Source organism: Scylla paramamosain, chromosome 3 (assembly GCF_035594125.1).
Source record: "Scylla paramamosain isolate STU-SP2022 chromosome 3, ASM3559412v1, whole genome shotgun sequence".
Lineage (NCBI taxonomy): Eukaryota > Metazoa > Arthropoda > Malacostraca > Decapoda > Portunidae > Scylla > Scylla paramamosain.
The window spans coordinates 861979-875293 of record NC_087153.1 but is presented as its reverse complement, the minus strand read 5'-3'; the positions used below and the strand labels follow the sequence as shown (position 1 = coordinate 875293).

At 35.7% G+C, this 13315-nt stretch overlaps 1 protein-coding gene across 1 annotated transcript in view; it reads right to left on the bottom strand.

Moving 5' to 3' along the window:
* The window catches only part of LOC135089043 (serine/threonine-protein kinase 10-like), a 146891-nt gene extending 136759 nt beyond the window's left edge, over positions 1–10132 (bottom strand). The window contains 1 exon segment of the mRNA XM_063984234.1: positions 9971–10132. The gene's annotated coding sequence lies outside the window, so the exon portion shown is untranslated.
* Positions 10133–13315: the final 3183 nt, after the last annotated feature.

The following is a 13315-nucleotide window of genomic DNA, read 5'->3' as shown; positions in this document are numbered from 1 at the left end:
ATTCAAGTGAAAGTAAATTCTAGGTACATGCATAAAGGATATTTCATAGTTGGTGACATGAATGCGAAATTTGGGAGCATTGTGAAGCAATTATTGTCATTAACAGAGATACCTAATGTGAATAACATGTCATACCCAGTGATCAACAATGATGTAAACCATGCTAATGATAATGCTGAGATGTTGTCTACTATATGTATCGATAACAAATTATTTGTCATTAATAACCTCATGTGTGGTGACAGATATTTTCCAGGTGACAAAACATTCAGAAAACATGACACTTGGATCTCAGAGGTAGACACATGTGTAGTGTCTCCACCTCTGATTGAGTATTTAAGCGATTTTACCATGTTAAGGCAAGATGATCTCCCTTCCGATCATGCCCCCATTACAGTAACAGTAACTTGTACAGGTGTAGATTTGGAGTCTCAGGACGAGGGCTGTGTCACTGGGAGATCACGCAACCCTTCATAGCAATGCTAGCAAGATTTGTTTATTAAGTCTCTAAAATTTCACAGAATCAAAAAAGAAAGATTTGTGGAAGACATTATGCAAAGGCTGCCTGATGGTGACGATACTGATGTTGACGCCTTTGAGAAATGTATTAGTGATGTTCTGTATTTGTGTGTGGAGGACAATTTAGACAATGGTGACAGAGCAGCAATGACAGGTAGTTGCAATCTTGGTAGGTGGGAAAAGACTGCTGAATGAGTCTGATAATGCAACAGTATGGAGAGCTATTGATTGGAAAGGCAACTTTAACACTAATAGAATTGATGACAATCTGTGCCCCAGTGATGACGATTTTAAATGTCACTTTGAGTCTGTGCTGAACCGAGAGGATGTAAACAATGATAATGCAGATGATGTAATAACATATGTCACTATCCCCGTACTGGATGAGCCCATCTCGCCTGCGCAGGTAAGTAAAGGAAAAAATTAAGCCTGACAAAGCGTGCCGCCCAGACGGGCTCTACCCAGGTGTGTTAACCTTACTCCCAGCACAGTGGATACTTACAACTACAACATTATTTAACAAGGTGTTCTTTTCTGGTTTGTATCCTAGTGGATGGATGAGGGCAAAAGTGTTTACCATTTTTAGAAAGGGAAATTGACGAGACCCAAATAATTATAGGGGAATCAGTGCAATAAAATGTTTAGTGAAACTGTACGATATGGTGTTATGTGATTGGCTAGAAAGATGGTTCAAACCTTTCAGGGAACAGTTGGGTACACAAAAAAGCTGTGGTAGTCTTGAACACATCATTACTCTACGCCTTCTTACTGATACTGCTAAGAGGAAGAAACTTAAGCTTTTTGTAACATTTATTGATTTTTCTAAAGCTTATGATCTAGTGCTTAGACAACAATTGTTTGCAGTGTTAAAGAAGCTGGGTTGTGGTATGGTGATGTTGGCAGCAATAATAGCAATGTATAGAGTGACAGAGAATGTTGTGGGTGCTGCAGTTATGACTGCTACAATAGGTGTTAGGCAAGGTTCTCCAACCTCATGTCCTCTATTTGTATTGTTTGTTAATGAACTGATAGCGGTGATGAAAGAGAAATGTCAACCAGAAGGATTCCTACAGTGGTTACACACCCTAGTTATGATGGACAATACGGTGTTGCTCTCAACAAATAGGGACAGTATGATTAGGAAACTAGAAATTGCATGTCAGTACTGTCAAGAACATGGTATGATAATGAACAGCAGTAAAACCAAATTTTTTGTAATAAATAGTGAAGAAGGAGACAGATCCGATCCAAGTGAGGGGCTTAATTATAGAGGAGTGTTCTAGTTACGTGTATTTGGGTTCACCCTTTACTAGTGGTTCCGTGTCCTCAGCTGTCCAACTGCACTCAAAAAACAAGTTGTGTCATGTTTTAAAATATGTATCTTTCATAAATAAGAATAATGATATCCCATTTATTGTTAAAAGAAGAGTGTTCGATGCAGCCTTAATCTCGTCTTTAATGTACGGTTGTGAGTCATGGGTTGGTGTGATGTGAAACCTGTCATTAAGTTATATAATTGGGCTTTAAAGCAATTGTTAGGAGTAAGAAGATCAATGTCTAACTTTGTGTGCTACGCAGATGTAGGATATCCTATGCCACAGGAATTTATTAAAAGGACCCAACATAAATTTTTTCATAGAATGTGGGTAGAGAGATCAGGTATGCATGATGATCTGTTATTACTTGCCATCAGAGTTGCTATCAACGCAAAGACACACACAGGAAAAATTGTGGGCAAGTTCATTCAGAATAGATTTCTCAGCAAATCTGGTCTAATAAATAAAGTGCACACTATAGTAACGGACTCAGTCGCCTCAAGGTCTCTTGTTTATAAAGAAATAAATCCTACCTGTCAAGTGCACGAGATATACAGAACAAGACACTCGATTAATGAGAGTCATCGAATATCATTCACAAGGTTCCATGTGTGTGGTCACAGTTTAGCGGCAGAGACTGGTAGATGGAACAGGAGAGGGCATGGTCGGCTCCCCATCGAGGAATGTCTGTGTAGGTGTGGTCTTAAACAAAGAGAAAGATATGTAGTTGAAGTGTGTTCTTTAACATAGCCATTTAGAACCCATTATAATATCAACAAAATGGGAGAACTTTTTGATAAAACTTTAACTTTTGATAAAACATGTAAATTAATCCACGAGATTTTGATGTTGTATAGTTAATGTGGTAGGCCAATTCATCATATGTTTTCTTATTTGGATAACTTGCATATATATTTCATCTGTGTTCTATTATATATTATTATCGTATGGACTATAGCTGTTTGATAAAGAATATCTTTGTATGCATTTTGGTATAAGCTATTTTTGTATGATAAAACATTGTAAGTTGTGGTCAATAAACTATCTATCTATCTATCTGTGTGTGTGTGTGTGTGTGTGTGTGTGTGTGTGTGTGTGTGTGTGTGTGTGTGTGTGTGTGTGTGTGTGTGTGTGTGTGTGTGTTTTGTTTTGTTTTCACATCCAGCATGATACAGTGGTGCACTGGTGCAGTGCCACCACATCTAGAACTGTGTGAGTGTTTTCTCCTCACATTCAGCATGATGTAGTAGTGCAAAAATTCAGCACTGCCACATTTGGCACAGTAGTGAGGCAGCTATCTCTATCTCTCTCTCTCTCTTTCAATGCGGTGACCTTTCTCTCCCCCTCTCTTACAAGCCGACAAATTACTGGGAGAGACAGATGATCCTGCATATGCCATTACTCATAAAGTCTCAAAAGGGGTGGGGACCTGTTTCTTCAAAACAGGATTCCTCTATCTATAGTAGTAATGAAAAGTTGACTGTTTTGCCTCTGTAAAAGATTCAAAGTAGAAACAAATGAAGTTAAATGTGAAAAAAATTTGTAATGAGAGTGAAAATAAGCAATACATATGTATCACATTTTTTTGCAGTGAAGGACACTGCATAACAAATATAAAAGTTGACCTTTCTTTACATATACATGCTATCTATTGTGCGTAGAATATTAATATCACATATTCTGCAAAACATTTTTTGTGTGATCATGAAAGATATCCAAAACTATTTTTTTAAACAATTGTTAATTTTCATTTCCTTATTAATGAGCATTTTCTTACAATCAAACTAATTAATCATAGTATTCATTTCCTTTTCTCATATAGAAATGTAATTTCTAATGTTGTATTGTAAGAGCAAAATTTTTAAATCCTCAATTTATTTGATCAATTAAGGTGGTTTTCAATACCATATATATTCTGCATGGCACAGCTGCCACAAAATCTTTTAACATTTTATAACATTTGTATGGAAATTTAAAGACTGCAGGATACTCATTATATTTTTAGAAAAATATAATTACCTATAACATTTTATTTCACCAAGATGTAATATGCTATAGCCATCAATTACAAGTTTCCACACTAAGTTCACTCAAAATCTCATGTGCTTTTGAGACACATAAGGCATTATGTTAACTCCTCAGTGTTGCTTATTAACAAGGTGACAAGGCACAAGGTACTGAGGATCTTCCTGTGAACTGTGTAAGTTAATATCCCTTGATGGGGGAGTTTAGGTGAGTATAGGCCTGCCAGTTAGATTATGTGAGGTTAGGTTAGTATACCTCAAAGCTTGAGGTTTCATGGGTAGTCTGTACCCCCTGGTTAAGTTACCCAGTAAGATAAGGTTGGATGCTATTTAGGTGAGGTTAGGTTGGGAGTGTAGGGAGGACACAGTCTCTAAGTTATGTCACTGGATTAGGTTAGGTATGTGGTTTCTCCAAGTTTGGAGATATAGATCAGTCATGTTTACCTTCACCCATTCAAAACCCCTAACCTAACCTATCTGGAGTCCTCTTCTTCCTTAGGCTTAAAACTTTTTTTTTGTCATGACAAGGCAATGAGGTCCAGCCCACTGTCTAAGAGAAAACTGCAAACCAGACATGCAAATAAAAATTTGAGAGGGGCTTAAATTTACAGGTGACCTATTTCCTATACACAAGTTTTGGATATTAAGGTCAAGATAAAACTATGAGGCATGCTACTGTACAATATAAATTGTGTCTAGGCAAACTTATGCTGGATACAGAATACAAGTGAACAATCTGATGAGAAGGGTAAGAAAAGCAATGCTGAGACTGGTGAAAGACTGAAATAATACCAATCAGTAAATTTGCACTCTTTCACCAGTCTTCCTATTCCAGACAAAACTATTTTTGTCTAGTATTTTTTTTGGCCAGTTTTGAATTTATCTGCTTAATGTTTTCCCACAAATCATTAGTTTTCTATTTTCTACCACCCTGAACCCCCTATCCCCTCAGAAACTAATGATTTGCATTCATCCTCACAAATAAGTAACAGAAGTAACACTCACTTGCAATGTCCCCCTCTTCATTCATTCCTTGGTTTTCTTCTATATCAATTTGTGAATTAGACTGTCATCTTTCTGTCTCTTACTCCTTATCAATATTAATCCATACAATGTTTAATATGCATATATATGTAGCTCTAAGGGAAGTGTTTAGTACAATTTCATTTTTGAGCCATTTTATGGCCTTTAACTTTGTATGTATATATATATATATATATATATATATATATATATATATATATATATATATATATATATATATATATATATATATATATATATATATATATATATATATAAAGGCCTGTCCACACCAAGAAACATTTTGTAAACAATGTTTCCAGGAAACAGTTTGCAAACTATTTGGAAACCGTTTCCACACAATGCTTCCTGTCCAGACCTCAGTTGTCACCAGAATGCCTATGAGTGTAGAGGTTGCTGCAGAAGCCTCTGTATTTTATTTAGCACTTTCGATAATACACTCAATGAAGGGCAAGAAAAAAAAGAGATGGGAGGGGAAATTTTTAGAAAATTCCCTTTTATGGGATCTGAGAGTAGATGGAGCAGGTTTCACTAATTTTCTTCAGATGCTCTCTTCTGAACTGTACTTTGATAGTTTTGATCTTCTCTGCCATGGCATCCATCTTCATCTTATTCTTATAATCTATGCATGTTACATCCCACAATGCTGAGGATGAATGGACCAATTCAGTAAGTTCTAGTTTTTCTGTTCACCACACAGTATTATCACTGCAAGCCTCATGCCAATACTGATTCATCACCTCTGCCACACACACACACACACACACACAGTTTCCCATTCTGGATGGGAAACAAACATACATGAAAGATTGTTTGGAAACAGTTTGCAAACTGTTTGGAAAAAGTTTCCCAACTGTTTCCAAACAGTTTTCTTGCTATTTCCAAACAGTTTGGAAACAGTTGGGAAACATTGTTTCCAAACAATGTTACCTGGCGTGGACAGGCCTTAAGATTTGTAACTAAGAGTAACAAAGAATGTTTTGCGAAGTCAGGAGTGAGTGTGTTCATATATATACCTATCTTTTGGGCTCAGAATTATTATGAAGTGAATACTTCTGGAGGAACTGAAAGATATTTGGGGGTTATTCGGTTTTTTTTGTTCCCTACATCAACATCCACATAATATCTAAGCAATAAAATGAAACTGAAAGCTACAGTATCACAGAGGGATAAATTCTTTATGTTTTGGTGCGCTCTCATTGTTGCGCAGAGTTGGCTATACAGGGCAGGCTGCTGTTTCCCAAAAAAATCATCAAATAAAAAGCTAAGTTACTTTCTCCTATGAAGTTACTTCTCAAATCAAAAAAAGAAAAAGCAAAGGAACAAGATTTCAGAGTAATCAGAACAGAAAACTTAATGTCATAAAGTTCACAGTATGTTTTTTTTTTTCTTTGAGAACAGCAGGTGTAGTAGCCATGGACTTGAGGCGTGAAATGTTGCCTGATGCACATCCAACTATTTTGTCGAGCATATAGTTCTTGTTTACTGATAGGTATTTGTAATGTAAAGAAGTACTTATTTATCATACGCATTATAGGGTTGTGGAAAGTGTATGTAAAGGGGAGAATAAAAACTTAAAAAATATTAATACAAAATTCTGAATCCCTAGTCTAATATCATGAGCTCTGAGAAGGGGAAAAAATCCTAGAATCAAAACTATATGGTAGTCACACTTCCATTCATGAAATGGGAATTATATATATATATATATATTGTAAAATCGGGTAAGTGCACACCACCTATGGTAACTGTGCACCGAAAAGAGTTATTTTTATTCATTTGTCAAAAACAAATATTTTTCATTTTTATTCATATTTTTACAGCTTGCATATGAACCAGAGTTACTAATTTGAGTTTAGTAGGTGTCTGTCTAGTAACAGATAAAGAACTGCAACCATCATGGCTATCTTTAGGAGGAATGGAGCACAGACAATTTCTGGCTGAAGCACTACTTCAGAATGCCAAGGGTAAGTTACCCATCATAGCATATTGCTAACTCTATTTTGGCTCACTAATTATGTATATCCCAAGGCAAATTATGCTATAATTATAAGTTGCTAAGCCTTAGCATTAGTGAATATCAAATCATCAATAAAGGTTGGGGCAACTGCACAACTTTTGATGAGGTAAATGCGCACTTACTGGTTTCATCACTTGTTGCTTTTAAATTGTGGTCTGAATGCATTGCTTCATGCCCAAAATCTTGTTTTCAATATTTTGAGTATACTAATACAGAAACAAGCCAATTACTCCAGCATCTATTTGTCAATGCAATTTATTATTTTTTTTAACTGATTGTGCAACACTATGTTAGGCAAATGGACCTCAAGCAGCCACACAGGGTACTAGGGTGGTTCAATAGTTGCTGCTTCAAGTATTGGTTGCAGCAGCTGTGTCTTATTTCAAAAAGTTGTCAAATGCTATAATCACACCTATACACAAGATAGGAAGCAAAGGATTAGCCAGCAAGTATAGACCAATTGCACTGACATCCCATCTTATCGAGATCTATGAAAGGGTCATCAGGAAGAATATGGCAGCCTTCCTTAAAGCAAATGGACCCTTCAATAATGGACAGCATGGCTTCAGAAAAGGACGTTCTTGCCTGTCCCAGCTACTACTTCACTATGACAAAATTCTCAAGTATATACAAGACAGCCAGAACACTGATATCATCTATTTAGACTTAGTTAAAACATTCAATAAGGTTGATCACAGGATACTCCTACACAAACTTCAAGCCCTGGCAATTGAAGGACCATTTGGTAGTGGATCCTCAGTTTCCTAATGGGGAGAACCCAACAAGTATCAGTGCAGGGGAAACTGTCTGATCAAAGTGAGGTCTGGAGTGGAGTACCCCAATGATCAGTACTTGGGCACTACTCTTTATAATCCATATAGGAGACAAAAACTCAGACTTAAAGTACTCTGAAGTATCATTTTTTGCGGATGATAAAGAATAAGGAGACAAATAAGAAGTGCAGAGGATACCCATAAGCTTCATGACCCACACAAAGTACTACAGTGGACAAACATGGTATTAAACAATGAAAAACTTGAAATCATCTGATATGGGAAAAGTGACAATATAAAGTAGACAGCTGGCTACACAGTAAACAACCATTTCATAGAGGAGAAAGAAAGTGTCAAAAATCTGGGTATCCTAATCAGCAACGATGGCACTTTCACACATATCAACAAAACAGCAGAATCTGCAAGACATCTGAGTGGATGGATACCAAGAACTTTCACCACTAGGGAGGACCACTGCTGAAAGACACTATGGAAAGCCCTGGTGGTGCCAAGACTTGAGTAATGCTGTCAACACTGGTCTCCACACACCATCCAAGACATAGTCACCTTGGAAGCCCATCAGAGATCATTCACTTCAAAACTCAATGGAGTACAACACCTTAACTACTGGAAGAGAATAAAACAACTCACTATGTATTCCTTGTTGAGAAGAGAACGCTACATCATAATGTATGTTTGAAAGATAATAGAGGGTAGAGTGCCAAGTCTTGACATCACAGTGACCCACCATCCAAGACGAGACAGACTCTGTTACATCCAAGAGACAAGTGGTAAGATTCAGCGAGTGAAGACCTTGAAACACAACTCTTTCACCCACAATGGACCTCAACTATTCAACTGCCTACCCCAGACACTTAGAGATCTACATGGAATCACCGCTGAATCTTTCAAAATGAAACTGGACAAGTGGCTCTGTGATCTACCTGACCAACCACCTACACCAGGATACACCAACAACATAACACACTGCCGGAAATTATCCAAGACAGAATAGACCATGATGAAACAGCTGGTACAAGTGGAGGCCCACCTCAGCTTGATCATTAACAGAAAGAATCATCAAAAGAAACAAAAGTAAGTAAAAGTAGCTCCCCCACCCAAAAACCCTGATTTCCCACAAGTTCCCCTCAAGACAGTTGGGGATGAGGGGTAGAGACATAACTCAAAAACTGAACATGTGCAACACAAAAGAGGCAGAATATCAATTAATTCATTACATGCATCACATAAGGCATATCAGAAAATTGTTGATTGGGTGAAACCGAAACTTAGGCAAACTAACCTAACCTAACCAAACTAACCTAACCTATCCAAACTAACCTAACCTAGCCAAACTAACCTAACCTAACCAAACTAACCTAACCTAGCCAAACTAACCTAACCTAACCTATCCAAACTAACCTAACCTAGCCGAACTAACCTAACCTAACCAAACTAACCTAACCTAGCCAAACTAACCTAACCTAACCAAACTAACCTAACCTAACCAAACTAACCTAACCTAGCCAAACTAACCTAACCTAGCCGAACTAACCTAACCTAGCCAAACTAACCTAACCTAACCAAACTAACCTAACCTAGCCAAACTAACCTAACCTAGCCAAACTAACCTAACCTAACCAAACTAACCTAACCTAGCCAAACTAACCTAACCTAACCAAACTAACCTAACTAACCGGCAAGGCTAAGAAAGAAATGCATATGAAGTACATCTGAGCGATGTCAGGGGAGCGAGTTTGCTCCCCCCCCCAAAAAAAAAAAATACTATGAATCATTAAAACTCCCGGTCAGCATTGTAAATAATTGCGGCTGGAATACAATGAAGTTCACATTACTCAGAATAAGAAGGTTAAGAAAAGCGCGTTGAGACGTGAGACTGAAATGGCGAATCATGCACACTTAGTACAAAGGTTTGACGATCTATGTGACGTTTGCTTCAAAGAAGATATATGCTGATGAATGCCAATGTTGTATTATTTATATATTAAAATTCTTTCCACACTCGCAGGCCTAATACAATGTTATCGTGACCCCAAGAACAACAGCTCTTCAGTCAGCAAAGGCTCATTCTATCAATCATTTCAGTTTACAGAAAACTTAGAACATATGGCATAGGATTAGTTACTTTGTAGACTTAAGAATACCTTGTCTAATACGGCATAAAACAAACTTATTCTCTCAACATGCATAAGTGGCAGAACGTCAGCCAGTCACTCTCGTCTTGTTTCACTATTCATGTCACTCGGAACTCACCAAAACTTGCACCACTTATACTCTTCGAGGCACATGCACCGTGGATTAAATGAAGAGGAAAACACTCGTATTTTCTCTAGGTAGTCGCTCACAATCAACAAATATTCACACCGCCATATTGTGTGTATCACCACACCTCGCCAGGCTCGCGGGCTAGCCCTAACACTCGTTTGGAGCCAGTCTTCTCTCATACATTTGAGGGGGAACTTTATATATATATATATATATATATATATATATATATATATATATATATATATATATATATATATATATATATATATATATATATATATATATATATATATATATATATATATATATATATGGTTTTATTAATTTTGGTGTGACCTGGATTTTTTTTTTCATTATCTTTTATATTTTGAGTAATGATTTTAGAAGTGAAGTAGTTGCTATCATTTAGGTTGTTTGGGTTAGCATGAGGATGGGGAAGGATTTGTGTTTTATTGTTAATTATGTACAGTAAAATCCCTCTTATCCGGCATCAACGGGACCGCCGACATGCCGGATACTTGAATATTGCCGGATACTTGAATAGAAGTGAAATTATGTCCACAATCACCACCCTACACTCACGCATCTTACCATAACAAAGATCAGCTGATCTGATCAGCTGCTTAAGTGTAAGCACAACACGCTTCCTCTTTTCTACAACTTTAGGCATGATGAAGGCGTCAGGCGATAAACAGTGCACACGCGGGACTGAGTCACTGAGTAAACACAGTGCAGTGGGCTGTGGATGGCGCAAAGCAGTACGCTCTGGTGGCGAAGGGACAAAGTATGCCTCGCGCGGGAATTTTAGTCGATTTTATGAGTACACATTGATTTTTTATTGATTTTAAGGCTCGGGGAAAAATGTGCTGGATACTTGAAGCTGCCGGATACTCGAATGCCGGATAAGAAGGATTTTACTGTAGTTAATTAATAATTGGTCAGTTGCTGCATCAAAGTGTTGATTGTCACTGGAGCTTATTCTAAAGACATCACTCCAGATATGTCTGAAAATTTCCTCTTTATTTTCTTTGTCATAAATTTTCTGATTATTTTGAATTAGATATGGTTTTAAAATGGTTGGGTTTCCTTTTAGTTTGTTTATGTTCTGCCAGAATTCCTTGGGGTCCTTGCATAAAGAGTTGATTTGTTTAGTTTTGTTCTCCCAGTTCCTCTGGTTCTGATCTAAGCATCCTTTTATTATAGCTTGCTTTATTGTTTTGTGTGTGACGTATTTAACATAACTCCATCCATAACTTAAATTATTTTGAATTAACAGTTTATTCCACCACTGTAGTTCCTTTATTCTTTGACTATAAATAAGTTTTTGTATAGTTTTATAGTTTCTTGTAGGAATTTGATTTCTCATCGTGGAAGTTACAGCTGTAGTCCATTCCTTAAGAGATTCATCTAGTGTTTCCTGTGACATGTGAAAGTTTGTGTTGACGTTGTTGGTTTTACTTCCCTTTTAAATTCATCCCCGTTGGTTTTCTTTAGATCATCTTTAGGTGGGGAAGAGATTTTAATGGGTTGTGATGTAATCTTTATGAGATAGGTAAGTTGTCAGATGGGGTGGTGGTCCAGGCTGTACGAGGGTTATATGATAAGTTTTGCTGTTGGAAACTACGATGTCAGAGGCAGATAAAGCATTACGTGATAAATAAGTGGGAAAGTCAGGTCCTAAGTGTTTTAGTATATTGTTGTTGATTAATATAATAAGACCTTTGCCGACAGTATTGCTTTTGCGTTTTCTATGGAAGGGTGTTGTACGTTCAAGTCTTCTACAACGCATGTTGGAGTGGCCTGTGAAGTTGTTTGAGAGGAAGTCTGTGAATGGTAAATATGACCTGCGTGGGGGAAGGTAGGTAGTGGCAATATGATAGGGCCAGTTTTCGTCTCAATGGTAACTTATATAATAACTGTGTCGTAATTGTCTTTTATCTTGCGTTTCAGATTTTGTCTCACAAGAACGGCTGACCCATCGTGCATCTCCTCAATGGAATTAATAAGGTAAGTACTGCAATTGTACATTTTAATATTTTCTTTCCATGGGGGCTGCTAATGCTCCTTATATAAAGTTGGTCCCTCCGTGATTGCCCAGCACACTGCTGCTCCTCCGACCAATCCTTCCATGGCACTTGCAGTCTCTCCAAGCTGCCTCCACTAGCATATATATATATATATATATATATATATATATATATATATATATATATATATATATATATATATATATATATATATATATATATATATATATATATATATACACACATTTTTATTTTTCGTATATAAATCTTAGTTAGGCCTAAAATTTCGTGCTTTCTATAAAGTTGTACGCATCGAGAGAACCACAGATTTTTATAGGGAACTTAAAAGAAGGGTGTCTGATTTTATATATATATATATATATATATATATATATATATATATATATATATATATATATATATATATATATATATATATATATATATATATATATATATATTTTTTTTTTTTTTTTTTTTTTACCTTTTGTATGGTAGCGTTTTAGTCGGAGGTCTATAAGGCATTGGAAAATCCCATGACAACCAGATTGATTTTTTATTTGGTGCAAGTTTCTAAATAACAGATAAAGTTTCCAAGTTATTTATTTATTTTTCTTCTAACTAACAATGATATTTCTAGACATTTCCTGTTTACCTATGAGATATGGGACCGCCTATACTGAGAACAATGATGCCTAATCAGTTCATGATAAAATTTAAATAAATAAGTTATAACAATTAGTTTCTCAGGGATTTACCTTAATTTTTTGGCAGGAAACATATTAATTGTGTAGGCGTTACATTTAATTGTTTGTGTATCACAGGTGTTTGACTACTACCTTATCAAAGGCAACTTACCCTAATGTGTTTACATCGTAATTTTTTGTTTCCACATCTTCTCAAAAAATAAATAAATAAATAAATAGAAAATAAATAAATAGATAGAATAAATAAAAAAATAAATAAAATAAATAACAGAATAAGATAAATAAATAAATAAAATAAATAAATAAATAAATAAATAAATAATAATTAACTGGCAAAGGGAATCTTCCATCCTTCTCTCTGTGGGCAATGATGTCAATCAGTCTCTCTCACAAAAAAAAAAAAATATATATATATATATATATATACTCGTATATATATATATATATATATATATATATATATATATATATATATATATATATATATATATATATATATATATATATATATATATATATATATACGCAAATGGTTATTTTCATATTAGCAAAATCTTAAAGAAAAAAAAAAAAAAACGGGATCTCAGAACATGACA